We start from the raw sequence: 7,838 nt of genomic DNA, 5'->3' as shown, positions 1-7,838 counted from the left end.
ATTTGGGGGAAAAGAGTTATTCTATGCAGTGACCACAAACCTCTCACAAGAGTACTTACAGCCAGAGGGTTGTATACTGCTTCACCCAGACTGGCACGCATGTCTGTAAGATAGACTTCAATTATGAAACACAGTACCTGCCAGGAGTAAAGAATGTGGTTGCAGATTTTCTAAGCCGACTACCCCTCCCTGACTGTGGCGAAGCAAAATGCAATGAAGATGAATTCTGTGTGGCTAGCATCAGTGAAGACTTTCCCAGCATTCCAATGTGGTTGAGAGCCTATGAACAAGACAAAATACTACAAGAAGTAATCAAACTCATTGTTCACGGTTGGCCCAACATGAAAACAGTCAAAAATGAATTGAGAACATACTGGGAACTTAAAAATTAATTGTCAGTGGAGGGTGGACTAATTTTAAGGCAAGGGAAGGTAATACCTCCAGAAAGCATTATGGAGATTTGCCATGAAGGACACCTTGGCATCAATAAAACCAAGAACAGAATTAAATATTGGTATTGGTGGCCAGGTTGTGACATAGAAATTGAGAGAAAGGTCAGACACTGCATGCAGTGTGAAAACTCAGTCAAGTCTCAAGTAACCCTCAGACCCACGCTACAACCCTTGTCTTGCCCTGGCATGCCCTGGGAAAGAGTCAGGATTTACATCATGGGGCCCATAAGGCACCGTGAAGAACAGGTGTATGTAGCAGTTCTTGTGGGCCATTTTTTTAAGTGGCCTGAGATTGAGATACTCCACAGGACAGAAGCTACAAACATTGTCACATTCCTCGATAACGTTTTTATGAGGGAAGGCTTACCTAAAACCATAGTATGTGACAATGGTGCACAGTGCACCTCTGAAGTTTTCAAAAAATACTTGCAAAGAAATGGCATCATGCATAAAACCACATCTGTGTACCATCCAGCAGTCAAAGGAGCAGTGGAACTGTTTAACAGGGGGGCAAACGGAATAATATAATTAGTCAACAATAATGGGCTAAATTGGAAGAAAGAATTTAAGAAAATTATATGGGCATTCAGGATAACCCCAGGGGAGAATACGTCCGTAAGTCCCTTTGAACTTATGAGAGCCAGGGCTCCCACGTCAAAAGACAATATTGGTTGGCTAAAAAAACAGCTAGGCAAGCAGAGTGGTCTGCTGACATGGTGAGGAAGAATGTTCAAGATGCACCGATCAAGTGCAAGAAGCGTTTTGACTCTAAGCATAAATGCAAACCTCTTAATCTCGAAGTGGGAGACAGAGTGAGAGTGAAGAGGAGCGGATTCATTGAAAAAGGACAGAATAGATATTCCCAACCCCTGGTGGTAAAAGAAATGTTTAGCAATTCAGCTCTTCTTAGTGATGGCAGAGTGTGGCATGCTTCTGCACTTTCTGTATGTGAGAGAGGTATCGATGGTAATAGTGAGGAAGGTGTAACTCATGACACTGCCTGTCAAACAGAGAGCTCCCACTTGTCAATGCATTTACGACAAATAACTTGATTGGTTGCTTGAAGTGTCGTCAATGTCAGACGAAGAAGGAAACATGATCTCTGTACAATATCAATCCACAGATGTCAACATCCACTCCACACGTGAACGCATCAAATCTATGGGTGCAAATCTTAACCTGAGCGTCAGCAATTCAAGTGATGTACCAGGCATTGGTAGTTCCAGCCCGTCAGAAGAAGAATGTGAGCTTGAAGGCAATTCTGTTGTTAAGGTCTCGGATATCCTCAGGATTGTGCTGATGCTCAATAGGGTCAATCTCTCAACTACCCCAAGTCTGGAATATGTATACAAACGGGCTAGTGAGAGAGTCAAGCGAGGGAAGGAATGGATAGGGACAGCTTGGAGGGAGATCTAAGGAAGACACAGTTAGAACACTGTAAATATACTGTTCACTCTTACATGTAACAAAAGCAGTTGATACACCTTAAAACTGAAACAGTAGGACTGGCTATATCACACTACCTGTAAAGGAAAAATAAGTAGTAGTACCAGGAGAGAGAAGAGGCCGTTTGCAAACTTCCAACACGAAAGCTATTAAGAGGAAACAATGAACAGTGAATTCTGTACATACAAATGAAACATACTTATGGAAACGAAGAGGTATGATATAACCCCCACCTACCCGAGTTAGGTGTTGAATGGACTATTGCAAAGGCTGTAGCAACCTGGACACGCCCCACTATTCCCTCTCTCCTACACGTAAACAAACAAAAAATGCCATATAATAAGAGCAGGCTAGTACATTAATATTCATGTACCAGAAACCAAATGAAGCGACTTTGTAATGTTAACTTCTTCACAGTACCAAAGTGAAGTGTAGTTGTATCAGATGATGTGCACAAAAAAGGCGGGTAGCGCCTAAAGATACGTGCTTCTGAGTGGAGGGTGCAGAGGACCGGCAAGTGAGGCAAAACTATTTTCAGGGATCAGTTGTACCAAACGTTATTGCGTGATATACTGTATCCGGAAGATTCAATAGTAAACAAATAGTTATTTAATGAGGTTCCTGCTCTATTGGATATAGAGAGCACGCACTATAGCAGGAGGAACGGGTACAAAAAGTATTCTCCTCCCATGTGATATCCTCCTGCATGAAACAGCAGGAAGCCGCCAGTCTCGCCAACAGCGGATACCATCAGCAAGCAAAGCAACCCTGAAGCGGCCCCGAAATCACCTCCGTATGAGACCGTAATACGATCTCGCCAACAAAGGAGACGGGGGCACCATGGGTCAAAGAGCAAGGAAATACGTCTGACTTTACTTATAGGAAAGTAAACACTGTTGCTACAAGCAACCTTACCGCCTCTGAATACAGAGAAAACATCTCCATGAGTAACGCGGTTCAACAAACTAATAGGCTGTGACCGGACTTCCTCACCTCAGTATATTCGGGTTCTGCCATGGCATTTGGATCATGTGGGGCGTACCTCAAGCGAGGAATGCCAGGAATTGTAGTTTTCCTCTGGTGTGTTTGATACTTGTCGGCCAGTGTGAGCCAAGCCGATGCGCCCTGACATCTGTGATGGAGGGTGGTAGTACAGGCAGGTTTGGACGCATTGTTGTTAAACCTAGAAAGTTTAAAGACTATGTATGTGATTAATGCAACTATTAGGTTTGCCATGCTTGATCTCACTTATTGTTGTTTCTTTTTATACATGAATGTGTATAGTTCTCTTTCCCCTTTATTGGGAAGGAGTGGTGTTGTGCTCACCTTTGCCCTTCCCTTAACTTTGCTCACCATAGGCTCCTGTCCCTTCCCTCGCGCTCGCCTTTCCTCATGCAGACGTTGTGACATAATCAGCTGGCATTCTAGAGGCACTGCTTCTGTTGTGCTGGTGTGTTGTTTGTGCTCTACAACTTAATGAACTACTACAACTCTTCAATGGATTCGTTCATTACTTAACAATAGTTATCAGTGAAAACGCTTAACAATCTATAGGTCATGGGAGAAATATTAGAATAATCAATAAACACATGTACTAAGTTATCCCCCATACACAATACTAATTCACCCCATTGTGAGTACATTTCTAACATACACATGAAAGTCTGGTTAATCAAGAGGATACTAAATCATCTTGTATTCCTCTGTCTTCTCTTCACATATTAGTCATAAGGAGTAAAGGCGAGCCCAAACTAACCATGATTATAATCCACTCCTACAGTAATTTCAAGAGAGACCAAACTACTCTCCTCCACCACTTAGTTTGCCACTTTTCAACACACTTTAAGGGCTCTATTCTGGACCTTGTTATAACTAAAGCAGACATGCTTACTATTGCTATCCTGATTCAAGTAGACTGGTCTGACCACTTCCTCATCCCCTTCTCTCTTCACCTATCACATTCTATAACTCTTGGCCAACCTAAAAGGACTATTACCTGGTTCCATAACACCAAAAACATTGACCTTGACACTCTCTGTGATTCTGCTATGCTATCATTTCTAAGATTAGACCCTAACTTGGATGTCAACGATCTTACATCCCAATGCCTCTCAGTCATTGCCGTCAAAATTGATAATGTCCCTCCACTTCAAAGCAAAAGGAAAGGGCCTATCTCCTTCAGCACCATTGTTTAAGGAAGAACCTGAGAATCCTGGAGAAACAATGGAGACAATCTCCATCAACCACGAATCTTTCTATTCTACGTTCAGCAAGTTCAAAATACGAAAAACACATCTTCCATGAAAAAGCATCACACTTCAAAACCCTCCTCGACTCAGCCAAAAACAGACCCAAACAAGCATTTGCAATGCAATAGGTCTCGCAATAGGTAAGTTTGAGCTATTGGTCTTGTAAAAGAGCAAAACGTTTGTTATGTTTTGGATTTGAAATTAGTTAAAGTAATAACTTTCTTATTTACAATGTTAATAGTTCTACCAATTTCAAGTGTGACACCTATAACCTGTGTCCCGCTGAGTGATGTTGTGGTGTTGGTGAGTGGTGCTGTGGTGGTGTAGAGTGATGCTGTGGTGGTGCTGAGTGGTGCTGTAGTGGTGTAGAGTGATGTTGTGGTGGCGACGAGTGATGCTGTGGCGTTCAGTGGTGCTGTGGTAGCGCATAGTGATGTTGTGGTGCCCCTGAGTGATGCTGTGGTGGTGCTGAGTGATTCTGTGGTGATGCGATAGATAGAGTGAGTGTGATAGATAGATAGAGGTTGGGCGATAGATAGAGTGAGGGGGATAGATAGATAGAGTGAGGGTGATAGGGACATAGACAGATAGAAGGGTGATAGATAGATACGCAGATAGATAAAGTGTATTTTTGTTGCATTGAGTAGAGTGTAATTGTGAGGTGTGTAATTATATGGCAATGAGTGGTATTATTTTGAGTGTATTTACGTTGCATTGAGAAGACTGTAATTATGTGGCATGTAATAGTCTGGCACTGATTTTTAAAAAGGGCAGTGTATATTGTATTCAGTAGAGTGTAATTTTGTTGAGTGTATGTTGCATTGTTTGCAGTATAAATATGTAGCGTGTAATGATGTTGTACTGAGTGGTAATATGGAGAGTGTGTGTTGCATTCAGTGTAGTATAATTATGTGGTGTGTAATTATCTGGCACTGAGTGGTATTATGTTGCATATAATTATGTGGCACTGAGTGGTAATATGGGGAGTTTATGTTGTATTCTTTAGAGTGTAACTGTGTGGTGTGTAATTATGTGGTATTGAGTGGTATTGTTTGGAGTGTATGTTGCATTGAGTGCAGTGTAATTATGTAGCCGATAAATATGTAGCACTGAGTGGTATTGCGTGGAGTGTGTGTTGCATCAAGTAGAGTTTAATTATGTGGTGTGTAATTATGTGGCACTGAGTTGTATTTGGAGTGTATGTTGCATATAGGTATGTGGCACAGAGTTGTATTTGGAGTGTATGTTGCATTGAGTGCATTGTAATTATGTGGCGTGTAATTATGAGGCACTGAGTGGTATTTGGAGTGTATGTTGCATTGAGTGCTGTGTCAATATGTGGCATTGAGTGGTATTTGGAGTGTATGTTGCATAGAGTGTAGTGTAATTATGTGGTGTTTATTTATGTGGCACTGAGCGGTATTTGTAATGTATATTGCATTGTTCGGAGTGTAATTATGTGGCAATGAGTGGTATTTGGAGTGTATGTGGCATTGAGTGGATTGTAATTATGTGGCGTGTAATTTTTTGGCGCTGAGTGGTAATTGTAGTGTATGTTCCATTGAGTGTATTGTAATTATGTGGTGTTTTATTATGTGGCACAGTATGGTATTTGGATTGTATGTTGCATTGAGTGCTGTGTAATTATGTGGCACTGAGTGGTATTTGGAGTGTATGTTACATTGAGTGCAGTGTAATTCTGTTGTGTTTAATTATGTGGCACTGAGTGGTATTTCTAATGTATGTTGCATTGATTGCATTTTAATTATGTGGCACTGAGTGTTATTTGGAGTGTATGTAGCATTGAGTGCAGTGTAATTATTTTGCGTGTAAATATGTGACACTGAGTTTTATTTTGAGTGTATGTAGCATTGAGTGATGTGTAATTATGTGGCACTGAGTTGGATTTTGAGTGTATGTTGCATAGAGTGCAGTGTAATTATGTGTTGTTTAATTATGTGGCACTGAGTGTTATTGTGTGGAGTGTGTGTTGCATTCAGTAGAGTGCAATTATGTGGTTTTTAATTATGTGGTGGTGCTGAGTGGTGCTGAGTGATAATGTGGTGGTGCTGAGTGCTAATGTGGTGGTGCTGAGTGATTATGTGGTGGTGCTGAGTGCTGCTGTGGTGGTGCAGAGTGATGCTGTGGTGGTGCTGAGTGATGCTGTTGTTGTGCTGAGTGATGATGTGGTTGCGCTGAGTGATGCTGTGGTTGCGCTGTAGTGATGCTGTATTCTTGTTGAGTGGTATTGTGGTGGCGTTGAGTTGTGTTGTGGTGTTTGAGATTTATGCATTGCTGGTGTCGTATGAGTGTATTGTAGTGTTGCTATTGTTAGTGTGTGATGTGTATATGTGTAGAATTGAAGGTGTGTAAGTGTTTTCTTGTAGTATGTAATAAATGTAATGTCTATGTAACTTTGTATGTGTGTGTGTGTGTTGTAATATTTAGTGTGTGTTGTGTGTCTAATTGGTGGTTTGTGTGCCGTAATAGTGATGTTTTTTTTTTAAATGGCAGACGCAATGGGTCTTCTTGACGCTGCTTACGTTAAGTAGGTCAGCGGTCTAGTTTTTTTTTTCCCTTCCGTGTTCAATTTTTGATTGACGTTTGTTTCCAGCCAATCGTAGCGCTACTTTTTGACGTAGCGTTGCGATTGTCGTGCGTCACCGGGGAATTCCCCAGAAGATCGAGAATCGTGGGCGCGGAAGGCGTGTTGTTGTTCCGGTCCTATTGCTGCGTCGTTTGACAGGTAAGAGTGTATTTTTTTTTAAGTTAATTGAATGTACTATTGATAGTGTGAATAAATTTACTAATGTTTATTACTGAATGTCGAAATGTTTGTTAGTTTTTCGTTCGCGACTCTCTTAGTGATAGCGTATTTACTTAATATAAATGTAGTTTAATGGTTTGAAATGTGATATATTATGTATATGTTGCTGAAAACTGTAATTTTAAAAATGTATTGGTTTTATTGGAAGAATTCCGTACAAAAAATGTATTTTCCCTTCGAAGGGGTATGTACTTTAAATGTATTCATGTATTAATTGGATGTGCTATGTTTTAATGAATATTTTCTTAGTGTATTACAATATTGTATATATTTGCATTGTATGTAATCTATATTGTGTCAATTTTTTTATTGCGCGTATGTAATTAATTTTTTGTTGTGGTGTCATTACCTGAAAATGTTCGATTTTTATTCGATGCACATAGTTTATATGAAGGTACGTAAATGTATATTTTTGTGAAAGTCTTTTATTGTTTTTTTTGTTGTAAATGAAATATGCGAATAATGTTAGTCAACACATTTTAAAACTGCAAATGTGGATGTTCCTTTGAGTTAGCAGTTCCGTTTTATCTGAATGTTCACTTTATTCCCATTTATCCTGCGATGTTCTTTTTAAAAAAAAATTTAAATTTTATTTGGTGAGTGATAATTCAAGGTGATTATAAATGAACGTATTATTGGTTAGTGTGGTGATTTGGTTATAGTGTAGTTTTCATTTCTTTTGTGAGTAAAAGATCATTTTAAAAATTATTTTTTATAGAAAGTTTTTTGTGGTTGTGGTTTGGTACATAGCAGGACTTTGAGGTACACTTGTGTAGGTCAGAGGTGTAAGATGGTCATTTCTTGAAAGGATGTATGTTGGATTAAACATAAAATGGAGGCAGACTGGGACACACTATGAATTTA

This window comes from Lissotriton vulgaris, chromosome 5 (genome assembly GCF_964263255.1).
Source record: "Lissotriton vulgaris chromosome 5, aLisVul1.2, whole genome shotgun sequence".
Lineage (NCBI taxonomy): Eukaryota > Metazoa > Chordata > Amphibia > Caudata > Salamandridae > Lissotriton > Lissotriton vulgaris.
Note: the sequence above shows the minus strand (reverse complement) of the source record.